This window comes from Doryrhamphus excisus, linkage group LG2 (genome assembly GCF_037039965.1).
Source record: "Doryrhamphus excisus strain RoL-2023G ecotype Guam linkage group LG2, RoL_Dexc_Guam_v1.1, whole genome shotgun sequence".
Taxonomy (NCBI): domain Eukaryota; kingdom Metazoa; phylum Chordata; class Actinopteri; order Syngnathiformes; family Syngnathidae; genus Doryrhamphus; species Doryrhamphus excisus.
This window is the reverse complement of record NC_136358.1, coordinates 6,723,220-6,741,213: the sequence shown is the minus strand read 5'-3', so window position 1 is coordinate 6,741,213 and position 17,994 is coordinate 6,723,220. Positions and strand designations below refer to the sequence as shown.

At 41.7% G+C, this 17,994-nt stretch overlaps 1 protein-coding gene across 1 annotated transcript in view; it reads left to right on the top strand.

Moving 5' to 3' along the window:
• The window catches only part of gba3 (glucosidase, beta, acid 3), a 55,257-nt gene extending 41,237 nt beyond the window's left edge, over positions 1-14,020 (top strand). The window contains exon 8 of the mRNA XM_078796781.1: positions 13,667-14,020. The gene's annotated coding sequence lies outside the window, so the exon portion shown is untranslated. The remainder of the gene's footprint in view (positions 1-13,666) is intronic.
• Positions 14,021-17,994: the final 3,974 nt, after the last annotated feature.

Here is a 17,994-nt window from a genome sequence, read left to right as displayed (position 1 = left end):
GCGTTCACTAGCACTTGCATAACTGTTTTTCATTGTTATTCACGTGCCGCTTATGACAATTTGTGTACACCTGGGGGTTCAGATACCCCACTTTTACATGACTTGCTCTTGATTTTTTTTCAATGACACGTACTCTATAACATATTGAATATTTCAGTAGTCTTACTTTGCACATGCAGTGTAATGCATCCAGTGGCATCACAGTAAAAGAAGTGTAATGTTTTCATGAATTACACAAGATGTGACCTGAGGGAAATGCTGCTGCCTATATAGATATTGGAAATGAAGTGCTGACCAATATCGGTAAGAAAGCCAACATCTAGCATCTCTATTTTGAAGGTATTTGTTGTGGTTTATCCTCAGTCAATCTCATCCAAGCATGCCTTTCATTACATTACTTCCTCTAGACTAGACTGACTACTCCCAAACAGTTGCCACACAGCAACAAGCACTAATCCTCCCCAAATATCTTGAAAAGATAAAGAATCCAGGGGATTGAAAGGTATCTGTAGTTCTGTGTTTTTAAGGAACGCAATTGGTACGCTGGACTAGAACCAAGGCCTAGAACAGAGTCAACCCATTACGTCGATTGCAAGCTACCGGGCGATCACGAAGGTAGTTTGAGTCGATCACATAAACTTCACTTTGTAGATGTCATATGACATCAGTCAGCTGATGTTAAGCTCCCCTCCTGATTCGCTCTTGCTGCCCCGCGGCAATAGTAAACAGACGTCTCAAACTATACACATACTGGAGATGCAACTTTCATCTTAATTATTCTGATTATAGATAACTCAGCCAATAAGATGCCTATATCCATAACAAGCGTTATCCTTTCACATGTAACGGCTAGTTAGAAAAAAAGTCTTTTGCTTTATGTCCTGAACTCCACTACAGAAATGCATGTTTTCTTTATAAATCGTTTACCGGTTAGATTTGATTTGTCAACTTGTCATGCAGGAAAAAATGTGTGCAGCCCTGATATACAGTAGATGTACAATATGCAGAAATACTCATATTTATAATAAAGTCATTCATTCATTCATTTTCTAATGCTTATCCTCACAAGGGGGTGCTGGAGCCTATCCCAGCTGTCTTTGGGCAGGAGGCTGGTCGCCAGCCAATCACAGGGCACATATAGACAAACAACCATTCACACTCACATTCATACCTATGGACAATTTGGAGTCGCCAATTAACCTAGCATGTTTTTGGACCCGGAGAAAACCCACGCATGCACGGGGAGCACATGCAAACTCCACACAGAGAGATGGCCAAGGGTGGAATCGAACTCGGTCTCCTAAATATATATTTTTTCCTACATTTACAATAGATCATGTTAAAAGTAGATCCCAGGCTGAAAACGTGTGAGCACCCCTGCGCTAGAATATGCGTCAATATTCAATGTGATCAAAAGGCACATTTCAATCCCACCAATAGATCAGGTCAAAAGGGGTCTGACTCATCCAAGCATCATCTTGGATCTTCTCACAAAGGTCGAAGCATAGAACTGTCCAAAATGTCAGACTGACAAATCATCAGGATTCAAGGGGCTCTTTAGGTGCTTAGTTCTAGTCGACCCCAAAGGTGCTCCAAATTCATTTAAGCATGCCTTTAAAGACAGAAACTGACCTTTATCAAACTGTGTTTCTACACACTTGGAAGTCAAACAATACATCAACAACTTGGTGTGTCACAAACTCTCACATGATTAAAAGGTGATGAGATTTCTTGTGAATAAACAAATAATCACAGGGAAAATTAAGTTTGCAAAGCCAAATTCCACATGTGTGGGAACATTAATGAACAAGGTGAACCCAGCAACACAAATGAGCCAGTATGGTTAATTAATTCAAAAGTGGTCGGTAGCAATATAAAATGCAAGAAAATGAACTTGCAATTGATGTAAACAATGTTGTTTACGTCAATTTGTGGGATAATAAACATTTCAAAACACATCTGCAGTGTTTTGTGGCCTGGTTACATTAAAAATTTAATTTGTACAGTGATATTTTCCATTGTAATTTTCTTAAAATTAATGTTAAAATCTTGTGTCATCTCATTCTCAAATTTTGGTCAAATTCCAAATAGTTCAGGGGGTCGCTGTAACAAGAAATGTTGTAAATGCAATCATGGTTTTGCACATAAATAGGATCTACTGGACAGAATTTTGACCAAAAAGAGCCAAAATGTTTGTTGTTTGGACCCGCCTTTAAGGATTATTCTAGTAGGAAACAGCGCCTGGCCTGGTGGGAAATCACCAGCACCTTCAGCTGGATTACTGCTGGCACAATCCGGACACAGTCTCGTTTGATGTTCCCCACCCATCCGTCTTGTATGTAGTCTTTTATCTCACTCTAAAGTAATATAGTCTTCACTGCAATTTAATAATGGCCTGGCCGAGCCTGTCAGGCTGCGTTTGCCCGTTATCTCACAAAGGCCTGTCCACTCCACCGAAGAGCCACCCTATATTTGTGTGTGTGCGTGGAAGTGATTTAATCCCCAAGGGACAGCCTTCATGCTCGTGTGTGTTTAAGAGACAGTGAGCGGGAAAAAGAGATGCCGAATCAATTGACGTGTGTCTGCTCCATGTGGATGGCCAAGGGGGGGACGCAAGAGGGAGTTGAGGACGGACGGATGGTCTATTTATCCATCAGTATGTTTGTATGTGTGTTTAGACCGCTTATCCAACTTCAGATCTAAATTAAGAAATGGCACAGCCGATAGGATGGATGCTGTGGGAAACACATGAGTGCGTGTGTGCCTTTGTGTGTCCCATTGCTAGTGAAGGGTTTGAACACATCCTCTAATTGGATGAAACAGACAGGATGTGGACAAAAGCACCAAGACAATCAATTAATTGATCAATCAGATGTTGGGCTTGATCCCTCATGGTGCTCTTGGACCCAACATACTAGTTTGGACTTTCAAATGTTCCTGGACCTTTTGGAAGTACAGTTGCCCGTCGCTGCATTTTTTTTTTTTTTCAAAATAGTGCGTTTTCACTCTATCACTGTTTTTCAAACATTATGCCTAAATACTGCATATACTGCAAATACAAGCTAATTTCATTCATTCATTCATTCTTTGGGCGGGAGGCTGGTCGCCAGCCAATCACAGGGCACATATAGACAAACAACCATTCACACTCACATTCATACCTATGGACAATTTGTCACCAATTAACCTAGGATGTTTTTGGAATGTGGGAGGAAGCTGGAGTCCCCGGAGAAAACCATGCAGACTCCACACAGAGATGGCAGAAGGTGGAATTGAACTCAGGTCTCCGAGCTGTGAGGCCTGCGCGCTAACCACTCAATGCAATTTAAGCAAATTTTTCCCATTTTTTCCCGGAATTAACAATATTCAAACAAAAATTACTAAAATGCAAATAAAATAAATTAAGTAGGCATATTCAAATTGTACGTGTAATATTCTAAATTGGTCAGGTGTCAGTAATTTTTTGGTAAGACAAGCAATAGACTTGATCCCCGGAACAATATGCTTTGTTTAAATGAACTCACAACAGGCACAATAATAACAAACCGGGTGCACTGGTACATAATCTGCAGCCACTAAATCTAAAATGAAAAACAGATTTGCATATACAATATATAGGCCACACCAGTATGTAAGCCACAAGTGCATCATCATCGCGTAGTAGTCCAGTCTGTTGGTGATAGTGGATTTTTTGACACACTATAAACCTTGCAATCCACCTCCACTTGATGTCCTCACTGTCACTCGTTAGCTCTCAAGCAAGAATTAAACACCTGCCATGGTCCAAGCAGCCCAAACAGACGGTGTAGTACACTTGATCAAACTTACTGAAGATTTGTCAGCTCAAATCATAATGGCTGCATAAGACTTCAAAACGTGATATTAGTGTCCAATTCACTCACCTATTCACTACTTCTTGAAGCTGCACTCTAAGCATCATGCAAACTGTAGTTATTTTAGCCATAAATTAGCCACATCCCTTTATAGGACGCAAGATTCAAAGTTTGAGGAAAAAAGTAGTTTCTTATTGAATGGAAATAATGGTTGTAATAATTCTCATGATAGTAACACAGGCAAATGTTGCGGCCATAATCCATTTAACAGTATACACATTGTATCTATATTTGGTATCATAATTATCATATTTACCACTACATTGGGTTCAGCATCGGAAAGTCAGATGAACAAAGAAAAATAATAATAACAAAAATCTATATGTGGCCTCTGATTGGCTGGTCACCAGTCCAGGGACCTTGTACCCCACATTTCGCCAATCAGAATAATATAATATAATCAGAATATAAAATGGATGGATGGATTTTTGCACCAACTAAGCACTTTTGACAGCTAAAGAGTTACAATATGTAAAACATTTGTGGAAACTTTGATATGCTCTGGAGGTAAAAAAAAAAACCCCAATGTAAAACACAGTCTGTCCCTGCATCAACATCACCGTACGCACGGCATCTGTTTACATTGTTGATGTTTTTCAGAAAGAGGACAATTATCACTGTTAAAGCCAAGCAAGCAGCATCTCCTCCGCAAGGTGATGGGGCTTTTCTGCGGCCTGGCAGTGCTGAATGGCATTGGACTTGATAGCTCTAGCTGGCATGTCATTAATCAACTCTATATGCGCTGAAATCATCTCGGCGCTCCGCCATAAGTTACGCTTAAGTGGCACGGGATAAAATAAGTGGGGTGAAGAGAAGCTTTTTCCAGCGACATCTTCCAGATTGTAAAGAAAAAAAAAAAAAGACGAACGCCTGCTCGGACATAAATCCAGAGACTACTGCGTTAATAAAATATCAATGCTCAGTGATATGGGAAAATCGATCCTTTTGGAGCGGCACCCTCAGAATGACAATGTGGCAAATGAAGAAGGTGGATGTTATCATGCTGTGTGTGATTGCACAGAGGCTATTTATTATTGTACACCCCGCTATTCATTTTACACAGACACAAACAATGTGATAACACAAGCGCAGCATCATTATTAACAAGGGAAGGGAAGACGCATGTGGATGCTTTAAGAGCACAAATTGTGATTCACTGTTGGGGAAAAAGAGACAGAAAATTGTCCTGTTTGTACACTAAGAGAGATTGTTTAATTATATAGTAAAAAAAAAATATCCCATTCCATGTACAGCATCTGACAAAAGCAAATACGCCGTCACATTTCAGTTATTGTATGGGAATTCAAGGGACAATAAAATAGAAATAGGTTGTGTCATGGTCTGGGGTTGCACAAGTGCTACCTGGCGACCTGTCACTGGGGAGTTGCGGTTCATTGAGTGAAAACATGTATGGCAACATGCTCCTCCACTTTAATTCAGCTTGAGGATTCCAGGTCAGGTCTTGAGGTGATATACTTGGTCACTCTATAACCTTCAGCTTCCTCAACAAAGCACTTTCTTGATAAAAAGAAACCGCAGCTCGCTAGTGTGGGCACCACTCATTCAGCCCCAGACTACCATATAGACGATATTTGACTAGCATCCTAAAAACAGGCCCTTCCTTCTTTGCTGTGTTTTCATTGACTCTCTCTCAGCACCACAAATATAATTAACGGCGGTGCTGCAGGGAAGCAGCCTTATAGATTTTTGATGCTAATCTTCTGGATTAATTATGTGATATATGTGCCTTGTTAAGATAATCGGGCTCGGGTAAACTGTGGCTGATAGCAAAAAATAAATAAAATAAGGCTGGTGTTTCTCCTCTAAATCAATTTGTGCCATTCACCCGCTCGCCGCCTCACTGGCAAGATACAGTCAGCTGTGAAGGTTGCGCCTTTTGCTGAAACGGCCAAAAAGAGGGGTCAGTTGATTAGAGAGATTAAAATCATCACGGCATGGTTGAAAGCAGTGCAATCGCTCATCGGTGGAGAAGGAGTCTTCTGAGAGACACCACCTTGCACCGCTGTGGGGTTTTGATGCATTTATACTGGAAATGCACTTTCATGAACATGGTTATTAGATCCAGAGGTGGGGGATGGTATACTGATAAATACTGGTAAATACTGGTAAGAAGCCTTTACAGCAGGGGTGTCCAAAAGGAGGCCCGTGGGCCAAATCTGGCCCATGTTTTACATCAAAGAATGTTCCAACTTAGAAGCGATTAGCGTTCTTACAGATTCCTAAAAACAGCAGGCATTCCTGTCATATAAAGGATCTTTGAATAGCGCCTTCACAGTAGGTCCTTAAAAATGCAGATCCATTACCTTTGCCAGGTAGTGTTTGAGGTTGTTATCATGCGGCTCAGTTTCCCAAGGGATGGGATCATGCTCAGCTAGTATGTCACAGTACATGTGCAGGCAGCACTCATGCAGCTCCAGATCACCACCCTCCTACCACCATGTGGGCTTTGACTGTAGGCAAAACACACTTGTCTTTGTACTCCCCACCTGGTTGCCACCTCACATGCTTGACTCCATTTGAACCAAATAGGCATGTATTCAGTAATTCATGTTTTTAGTCTGATTGTCTTCAGCAAACTACCGTAGTTCTGAGAGGAAGATGTCCTGTTAAAAAGAGTGTTGGCCTAAAAGGTATTTTTTTTTCAGATCCACAGAGAGTTATGTGCCATGAGGTGCCATGTTGAACTTCCAGTGACCAGTATGAGAGAGTGTGAGAGCGATAACATCAAATTTAACACACCTCTACCCATTCAAGTCACATGACACTAGGGACGGCAAATGGCTTACTGGGCCCAATTTGGGTATTTTCACTTGGGGGTGTACTTACTTTTGTTGCTAGCGGTTTAGACATGAGTTATGTTGAGGGGACTGTTATCCAAGCTATACACCAACTATGTTACATTGTAATAAAATGTCATTTCGTCAGTGTTGTCCCCTGGAAAAAATATGATAAAACACATCCAAACCTTAGCCTTCAAACACCCTCATTTTGGTTTTTGTCAAGATCTTGGTTTTGGTTATGGAAGCTGCGTTATAATTCATGTATTTTCCACACTAAAGCCTGAAGGAGAATGTCCTTGACCACAACCTGAAACCAACCTGGGTTCAGCAGCAGGACAATGATCCTAAACACGCCAGCAAGTCTATCTCTGAATGGCTGAAGAAAAAACAAAATGAAGACTTTAAAGTGGCCAAGTCAACGTACTGACCTGAATCCTATTGAGATGCTGTGGTATGATCTTAAAAAGGCGCTTCATGCTGGAAAAGCCCTCCAATGTGGCCGAATGACAACAATTCTGCAAAGATGAGTGGGCCAAAATTCCTCCACAGCGCTCTAAACGACTCATTGCAAGTTATCACAAGCACTTTTTTACAGTTGTTGCTGCTAAGGGTGGCTCAACCAGTTATTAGGTTTAGACACACAACATATAAGATGACTCCATGACTTTTTAACAGCGATCCAGACACCCACATTACCCACGGTGTCAAACAAACATCATAACAAGTCACAGTTTTGCAGTATCTCCGTAAAAACAGCAGCATTTATTTTTAGGCTTCCAAGTCCACTAAGTAATTTGAGGCAGGAAGCGCTGCCAACTTTGATACCCAACTGATGTGCCGACATTGGGTGTGAGAGAGACTCCACTTTTCCACCATTGTCATCTTTCCATGCTATGGACCCCGCAGACAAGCTCTGTCAATGGACGGTGCCACCACACCATCTCGTACTGATGTCAGGTCACAAGAGGAAGGCGGTAATGGATACATAGTCTGCAATACGAAGACCTGCCAAGCTGGGAGTGGAGGGTATTATTTATTTTTTTCATCTGCTATCTGTGGAGCCGCTCAGGGGGGGTCCTATAGAAAGCATCTTTGCAGTCATGTTTTCAGCCAGTGTGGAATGTCCGCAGAGGTTTAAGGTTGCTATTTCCTGGCCGTGATGGATTATTTCTCCTCCTCCTCCTTTCCCTGCTCCTCTTGTCGCCGGCCGTGCATCTCAGACCGCCACACCGATTTGGCAAATATGAATGTACATGTTTATATTTATGGCTTTCCGTATAAAAATGAGTGGAGGGTCTGAGGAGGAGGTTTAGGAAGGTTTATCTCAGCACTTTGCTTGTCCCCTGACGCCGCCTCCTATCTGTAAATATCTGCACAGCCGTGTCAGGGATTTATGTGAAGGTGACAATGACAGGACGCGCTGCCCAATTGTCTCCGTCAGCTCCGTATCGCAGCTGTGTGGAAACAAACACAACAGATAAGCGTGCATTTTTGTGTTTTTTTCAAATTTAAAGCAGCTTACGATATTCAACCATTAATCTTGCAAGATGAGGTTAGCAAAAATGTGGAACATTGTAGTTTCTATAGACATGTCCAGCGTAATATTGCGTGTCCTACAGTCGGGTCCTAATAAACAGCAAAACACTCCTGTCACGTGGCGGATCTTTGTAATATTCAACCATTAATCTTGCAAGATAAGGTTAACACAAAACGTGGAACATTGCAGCTGTGTCCAGGGTGATGTTGCGTGTCACACCCACAACACGGGGTCAGGCAAGGGCAAGTGGGAAAGCAAAAAAATAAAAATAATAAGTGGTTAGTGCACAGCTAGGAGACCAGGGTTCGATTCCACCCTCTGCCATCTCTGTGTGGAGTTTGCATGTTCTCCCTGTGCATGTGTGGGTTTTCTCTGGGTACTCCGGTTTCCTCCCACATTCCAAAAACATGCTAGGTTAATTGGTAACTCCAAAGGTATGAATGTGAGTGTGAATGGTTGTTTGTCTATATGTGCCCTGTGATTGGCTGGCGACCAGTCCAGGGTGTACCCCGCCTCTCACCCAAAGACAGCTGGGATAGGCTCCAGCAACCCCGCGACCCTCGTGAGGAAAAGCGGTAGAAAAATGAATGAATGAATGAAAATAATACACATATCAAGAAACCTGGCAGTGAGGACTGTGGTGGAAGGTCCAAGTCAAGTCATTCCAGAGGCTGTTCCACTTTCAATTAGTTTGGATTTTGACTCATCAGAATGTCTCCATTAAATGTGCAGACAATTTAGCATTTAATTGAAAGCTGGCAATAATTGGAGAGAGGCTGTCAAAAAGTCATATTATATCATGTGTTATATATAGATTTATTATATAAGGATTTGGAGTGTGGGAGAAAGTGGAAAGCACAACGCTGTACTCTTTGACCACATGGATATTAAGTTTGGTAGTATCTGCCCCAATGGCTGGACCGGACAAAAATAAAAGGATTCAAAAGTAACTTAAAAACAATATCTATCATAAATCAGATCATCAATCAGCATCAATGATTGATGCTTGTCCGTTTTTTTAATCCATGACAGCTTCTTTGTCTTCAGAGTTAGTTAATTGACAGAGTTGATTAATTCCTTGTTTCCAACAAAGTTTTGTCTAAACAGGAGTACACAGTATGCCATAGAGATACAGTGGTAGCACAAACAAACACGCAGCGGCTCATTAACTTCACTCACTTGTGAGTATTCCACATAGAAATATATTGCCTAATTTGTGTTATCTTAAATTTGTTTTTGCTTTTGCCGTCGTCTTTATTTTTATTGCAAACCACCACAGACTAGCGCCCCGAGTGATCAGATGGGTCCTCTGAATGCTAATGTGCACAACGTAGTGTTGTTTATGATTATTGGGACTTTTTTTTTTGTGTTTCTCAGTCTGTTTTTCTTCGTTTTTTTCTATTGTTGCTCTGGTGAGCTTTCTTGCTCATCATAAATCTTTCAGGAGCGGTGTCCCCCGAGCAGAGCAACTGATCTTCTAATCCACTGTACACCCCCCCAAACCCCCACCCCTTGTGCAACCAGTGGCGTAAAAAGCATGCAATGCTTTTATTGAGAGTACCAAAGAAAGGTCAGGATGTTTTCACGGCAAACAATCAGCTCCAACAAGAGGGAATTAAATAATAAATGGTGACAACTATTACTTACATTTCGTTGCATGTTGAAATTTTTTGAAATGGCTTGTAATGCTGCCTTAGAGATGTGTTAACCGTCAGAAACGTGGATTAAAATCACCCGATGTGGACTGACTATATGTACTTTTTCGCGTACACCGACCGCTACATCTGAATGACTGCACACAAAATGATGAGTTTATGTCAAAACCTGCACCGCCACTATATTCCTTGTGCTATTATTTTAATGCAAAATACACCACATGATGGCACTGTTATTAAACCCCAATGTTTGACCCCTGTAGGTTGAATAGACGTTAAATTTCTCACACAGCATAACAAATCACCCAGTGTACCTTTAAGGTGTATCATCAAACCACCACAAAATTTGGTCCCTTTATGAGACTGCAGGATTGGTTGAAAAACAATGTCTGTCATCAAGCAAAATGTCTATGCCAGGGCATGGGCGGGACTAACTAATTGACCATCACTCAATGACCATTTGTCTAATAATTTCAATACAGAGATTATATGTCCATTACCTCCAAAGCATTTTGACCACAAATTACAGTCATATCATAAGATTTGTTTGCTGACTCTTCTACACCTGAATCATTTACATGTTCTGACAAATAAACCACACGGTGGCACTCATGCTAAACCCCAAATTTTATCCCACCCCTATATCTGCATAAGTTGGACTGACTTGAAATTTCACTGCACAAATCACCACGAAATTAGGTACACAGCTTTAAAGGACTGACAGGTACATGTCTGTCAAAATTGAGCCTGATTGGTTGAAAAACGTGGTCACCATTAAGCAAAACATCAATGGGTTACAGCAACTTTGTCAAAGGATCTCTGTATTATATATACAGTATGCTAGCATGCTAACATATCTTCCAAAACATTCTGACCAAAACCCAATGTCAGTGGCAAGCCAGTCCAGACTGAAGAAAATCATGGCTTTCCAGTGAAAGTATTCATCTCGTTGTCTTATTTTTCTGCTGACGTGTGATTCACACAGCGATAATAATAATTAACTGGGGTTATTAATTTTTAATGGGACCTAAATGGTGTGCCCCCAAGGGCCTATAACCTCTGGTTTTAATTAATATGCGGTGGGTGCACATTAGGCTTTCAATTACAGTTGTGGGGGAGGGGGATAGCCAGGCAATCACTAACCGCTTTTAATCCATATGCTCATCAAGGGTCCGAGTCATGCCTTTTTAATCAAGTGCTACTGAAGAGAGAACACATGTCTATCAGTCATTCAGTGGGACTTGAAGAACAGTGCTGTCTTTTAATCAGCCTGCGTTCAAGACAGTAACGTGGCATGAAGCAGCGGGCGGGAGGGGATGCTGGAAGTTTTCAAGAAAGGCATCGCGACTGGGGGTCGGATTAATGAGATGCAAATTAGCCCGCCATTTGTTCCAAAGCGGACAGCTGAAGCGCTGCTTTGACAGGGAGGGAGGGGGGGCGTTGCCATCAGTCCAAACAAGCCCAGATAATCACATCAGTGTTTTATGACTCAATGCTACTCGGGGAAAATGACTGCCCGACGCCATGTGCGTCCGCGGCAGAGTAATTAAACGTCGCAGGTGTCTTTAGAAGACAATTCCACAGGTGTTATTCTAGCAAGAAAAACACAAAGATTGTCGGAATCGATGTTGACAGTGCATCAGAATTTGTGAGGAATGTCAACGTTTGTCCTGCTAAAACTGTACGAGTTTAGAAGCATTATTGCTAATTGCAGAAGCTAATAATTGAAGCACCCATTGTGTATATTGAGATTTTTTCTGTTCCAATTAAGTTGTATTGTGTTTAAAGCTGTTCGCTGTAAATTAACTCATTCAATACCAGCCATTTTAGATGATTTTGACTGAATGTTCAAGGCCCACAGAATATTTTGTTCTATGCCTATGTAAAAATGGAACCTACCGAAATAAATATTAGACTCTCATCTTTCATCAGAAAAAAAAGATTCATTCTACCTTTTCTTGTTCTTTAGTAACCAGCAGTAGAACATAAGTTAGTTTCAGGAAAATATCAGTTCCCAACAAAAAAGGGAGAAAAGCAGCTTTTTCAAGCATAACTTTTTCACTGTTGTGACAGCTCAAATATTGAAACAATGATACCACAACATAAACAATACAAAAGAGTGGTATTGAACTATTTACAATTTTCACATTTGGAACTAAACTTTTTGTGTGTGCATGTGTCCCCTACATGCTATTTTCACTTCCTCGTTGCCTTTCCTTCCCAGAGTTCTCACCAAGTATGTGTAGGTCCTGTTGTTGTTCCACTTAAGTCCTGTAGGTGTTGGAAACTTGCACTTCAAGCCGTTACCGACATATAAAAATGAAGAAAATGTGGACTTGGAATACTAATGCTCAAAAGTGCAGTGCTATAATCTTACGTTGCCCAAATCCCTCAGCTTTTGTTCAACTAAAGCCGGACGATTTTAGAAGCATTGTTGGAAATTGGTGCTAACAAAGAAAGCGCTCGCCAGTGAGCAATCGCATACTGCTGCCACATTCTCAGTGTACAGAAAATCTGTGCACCGCACAAAACTAAATCCAACCTGAACGGCAAATTAAATAAACAAATAACAATTTTTCTGCACCATTTTGAAATGCAACGTCGTGAGTAACAGTGCTAACACTAAATCTGTTGCAGCTCGGTCGTGATCCAGTCCAGCTCGCTGCAAAGTGCCACTCAGATTGACTCCGGTAGACGCACTGGCAAGCTCCGTTTCAGCTGCGGAAACCCACAGCTTGATCAGAGAATGCTGGCGTCTGAAAGAAAGTTAAACCATAAGCTGACTGTGGCGACTGTAGTTTGGGGAGTCTCAAGTTCCCGAGTTTTTCTCCAAAAGAGAGCGACTTTATTCGCCCTACACTTCACCTGCTGCATTAGTGAAGAAGGAAAATCTAGTTATTATTTTGCATCAGTCATTATTGCTAGACATTCTTCTAATTGCCATACGATTGTGTCAGGAGCTCGCAATCAATCCAGTACACTATACAAAAAAACACAGTCAATGTTACTCGGAAACCTAGCAAAAGCGGAACCCCACGCGACATTCTCCATTATTTGAATGACACTTATCCACGCCAGCTAAATTGACAAGTTTTCCCATTATTTCACAGGTGCGCTCCATCAGCAGTACTAATATTGTGTGTGTGTGTGTGTGTGTGTGTGTGTGTCTGAGCGGGGCAGGATCTCATTTCTGAGCTAGTTTGGTGGTCTGAACGTCACGTGGGACTTGGAGGAGCCCACAGCGGACAGAGGAGTCAATCTGAGACATCCATTATGCACTTCATCAATCTTTTTTTTGGACTCTTGACATTTCACTAGCTGAACAAATTGTCAGTTATCAAAACTCAATTTTCAAAAATGACACCACAAAATTCAACGCACCAACCGCCCTCCCACACCTCCCAATCACCTGCCACATTTACCTACGTACCATCATGTACAAAACGCACATACATATCATGTGAAAAAATAAGGATACCGTATAATGCAACTCTTCTACTCATGTGCCACTGCACACAAAAGATTTGTCAAAACATCCGCCACTATTGTGTTGTTTGTACTTTTGTTTTTATAACGAATACACCACATGGTGTCACATTCACTTGAATTACATTTACAAATGAAATATTTTCTTAGAGTATTAAAAAACTGTTTACGACCTTCTAAATACGGTTTGTTTCTTTCTTTTAGCATTGTTAGAGCCCTATATACATGAAATAACACTTCTACTGTAAAATCACTTTTACACTCGTATTATCTTATCCCTGTCTTCACCTCCAGTGCCCAAACCACGCAGCTCCAAGGTTCCGCAAACCCTGGCTCCTGTGCCAAGCTGCGTGACGCCACAGATTCTCCCTATGCCAAGACTACGCAGCCTCAAGCCTCTGTCCCCCCCGGCTCCCACGCCCCACCGCTTGATGCTCCAGACGCTGTCTGAGGCCCTTTGTAGCTCCTACTCAGGAGGCAGAATGGGTGGAACTCGGGACCCTCCTCCAAGTTCTCCTCCTCCCTTCCCTGGTCCCTGTTCCAGCGATGTACGGCGTCTGGGATCCGCCTTCGGAAGGGGGGCCTAGTACATTCAACGGTGCGTCTGAGGATGCACATTACATCCTGCCTGAGGAAAGTACGTTGCCGCTGACCTGCATTTGGGTCCTCATCGCTGCCTCCTGGGGTCACTACACTACACGACCATGCCAAAACATGACACAGAACACATATGCAGCACATATACACACAGGAGCTGCTGTCGGCCACAAATGGCTAACTCGGCGTCACACGTCACTTACCAGGTGCTGCTCCTTAGTCACGCATATTAGACTACATAGCACATGTTCTCAATGCCTTAGATCCGTATTTTCGTTCATTTAGACATTTTTTAGGCTTAAAAATGATCAATATGCAAATATTCAAAATAATTAATAAAATAATAACTAATAAGCCATATTCCACAACAAAACAGTGATCATTTAATTCCTTTTTTTAAAGGTGCGATGTTCGAGCCATGATGTAGCAAGAGGCAACTGTACTCGGCTTTCATGACACGGATTTAGACTATAAAGTTTGGAAAAACAATTGCTGAGATGACTTTGTCAGATGACATCCAGCAAAACTGGAAACTAAAGAAGGGGACCTGGGTGTTGTGTTATATTCTAGGTATTATATGACATTTTTGAACCTGTGTTAGCCTTCACTCTTTCCCATTTTCTAGCGCTTGTCTATCTGAGTCCAACATCCCAATTTCCACCCTGCTACCATACCCCCTTTTGTCTATGCATGTAGTGTACGTCTCGTCCCCTACCTCCCTCTGTCTTCTTGATAGTGATGGATGGGGTCCCCTACGGATGAGCGGGGCCGTGATGAAGGCCGGCCTTGGAGGAGGGGTTAGCTCGGAGGGGAATAGTCGAGGAGTACGGTAGCTGCAGGAGATAGTGAGAAAAAGCAATGAGAGAGGATATGAAGATGTGTGAGGGATTGAAGGGTTAGCATCCAGCATGCTCTGACACTGGAAAAGAAGCTAATCCCTGAAATAACCATCCAATTCCAGACATCTCCAAGGCTACCCCTTTCCCTAGCAATGATGTTAGCAAACTGGAGCTCAACATAAGGAATTTATGTCACCTTGAATCAGAATTGGGCTGCACGGTGTCCAAATGGTTAGTGGTTCTTCCTGTTAATATACGACACAAGTGCTACCAAATGCTACCTTGACACAAACAATTGCATTACTTTTACATCATAAGCCAATTGTCATTCATCATATAATTAGCCTTGCCTCTACAGTACATAAGCAAGGATTTTAGAAATAAAAATATTCTTGACACTACTTTTTTACCTCTTCTCGGGCAGAGCTCCAATCATGGATGTTATCTAATTGCTACAAAGCAATGTTTTAATATTGGAGGAGCAAATGTGTCATATCTTTATACATCCTATTGCATCCTCCCCATAAACGCCAGTATCTTGGAATGATAGCTACATTGTAAAGCATGGTGATTTCCAACCAGTGCCATAAATAAGCCTCATCCCGTCGTGTCAATGACCCCCTCCCATCCTATCCATCCATCTCCACATTACATTCTATTACCAAGCGACGGAAATGAAGGGTCCCTTGAGAGAGCCTTGGTACAGTGTAGGAGGGGAGAGGGTGGAGGGTTTGCCCCCTAGCCTGCAGTCGACAGAGCCCTGGGGTCCTGATACTTGCACGGCTTCTTTTACAACGTGATGAGAGAGGGGAGCGCTCTGATGGCCGTCCTTTGTAATGTGCATCGCTGCTCTGAGACAGGCCATGACAGAATCAGAATAAAATGCTGTACCTTTTTTTCTAAGGGTGTCAGAAGTGGGATCTTAATAGGAGCTCATTTTTCTCTCTTTAGATACAAAGTATATTTTGGGAAACTTATCGGTGTACCTTTTCCAGTGCCAAAAAGCCACAGCTACAGTATGTTCCAAAAGCAGTACCTTTGAGGCTATCGTCTCAGTGTACCCCTCAACATACCAGAGCGGTACAATCGGTTCCTTCTCTTCTCAGGTAAAAAAAGACTCCCCGGAGCATAGAAAATGGATAGATGGATAGTCAAAGATCGCCTATATGAAAGGAGTCCCCTACTTTTTTAATGACCACCCGCAAAAACACTATTCAAAGATCCCTGAATAATTGGGGTACTATTCTGTTTTTAAGTATTTATTGCAAAAACTGCACTCGAAAGACTCCCCTTTTTTCCTCAAGGTGTCAGAAGTAGGATGGCAAAGGTTGCCAATTCTTCTCTCTTAAGGTACAAAGGACTAAAATAATGTTCTTTTGTTGTTGTTTTTTTTATTATGAGTTATGAATTATGCTTGTCTTTACTCACAGTCATGATCCACCTTCTATTTTATGACATACAAAAGACCAATGCATGTATGCTGCTAATTAGCATCCCAAAGTGAAGCGTGTTTGCACATAACCTTGTAAAGCGTTGCATATCTGTTTGCATGCTGCGACAAATAAATTAATTGAAGATGCAAAGAATACAACACAAAAATATGAGCTGTAAAGACAATAAAAGGTCACTAAACGAGGTCAACGTGGAGCATTCTGATGCCTTCCCGGCACACAGGTAAGCTCATTAGCATGGGGAAAAGGTCACTTTGGGAAGTGGAAATCAAATAGAGGGATTTGGGCAGGGCCATTAAGCCACTAGGGGTCATTAGTATTCATGCTGCAGATTAATGGGAAATATGAGCCCTACAGAGCACACTTAGTAAATATTAAACTGGCTAAGACACACACCCACACTTTATTCCTCCTCTGCTCTGTATTAAAAAGGTGCTGTCCTTCTTACAAACTACACTTTTTTCATAGAGGAACACCACTGCAGGCTAGCAGATACCAATCCTGGTTAACTAGCAGTGAAAAGAATAGATTGAACAAATAAATGTCTATATTTGTCACATACATTCTGTTTCGGATTGACATTCTCAGCTTTCCTTCATTGCTGTCTGGTATTCACATGGCCAGCTGCGAGACCATGAGATCATTCCAGCGTGTCCTAGGTTGGGCATGCCCAGAACACCTCACCAGGTGGGCGTTATGTGGCCTCCAGTCCACAGCTTTCCCATCCCGTCTTAAGGTGAGTCAAGCCACCCTACAAAGGAAACTCATTTCAGCCACTTGTATCCGCAATGTTATTATTTCGGTCACAACACAAAGCTTATTACTTACTCAATAATATCGGCCCAATAACCAGCCAAAAATATGATATGGGTCGACATCGGTATCGGATTTTCGAAACGAAAATGTAAAAAATGCTGAATGTAAAAATGAAATGTTGACCACGTTTAGTGACCTTTTATTGTCTTTACAGCTCATATTTTTGTGTTGTATTCTTTGCATCTTCAATTAATGAACATTAATGTCAACGAGGATGACAATGTACAATGTAAGCCCACCTCCATTATGCTTTCTACAGTGTTCCTGGACGACCATACTGAAGTCGGCTAGCTCTTCACGTTAGCCTCTGGGACGCTAGCTCTTAGCTACTCACTAAAGCACAATCTTGCCAGCTCGTAGATATTACTCTGTCGTAAATTCACATTTCCCATGATAATAGAAGGTGCTTAAGGCTTGAATTACCTCAATATCAATGTGTAGACAGGGAATCACACCAATGCTGGATGTCGCTTTCACGGTATGTAAAAATATACTTGAATAAACAAACAGCTGCTTGAAAGACAGCGGTTTTAATTCCACTACGTACATACATACACGTACACATAGATACATACGTAGATGAGGTTGGTTGCTTGGTCGAATCAGGTTTCAACCAATCCTTGGCTAGGAGGCTGAGCGGTCCAGCCAGAAGACAGACAGGATGAAAAACTCAGGATAAAATAGTCTGTGTGTGATATTAATTAAAAAAGAACAGGGTGCCTTTTGTTCCAAGTGATAGGTCTTGTAATTGCTTTATCTCTCTCGTTGATAAGAATTTCCAGAAAAGAGCGGGAAAATATTCCCTTCCTAACGAGGTTCAGCTGCTTGTGATTAGGGTTAGTAACTATTATTTAGAGCTAGTGTTAAAGATTCACATTTTAGGGTTCAACACTAGTGCTTAAGGTGAGGGTTTGTTGCT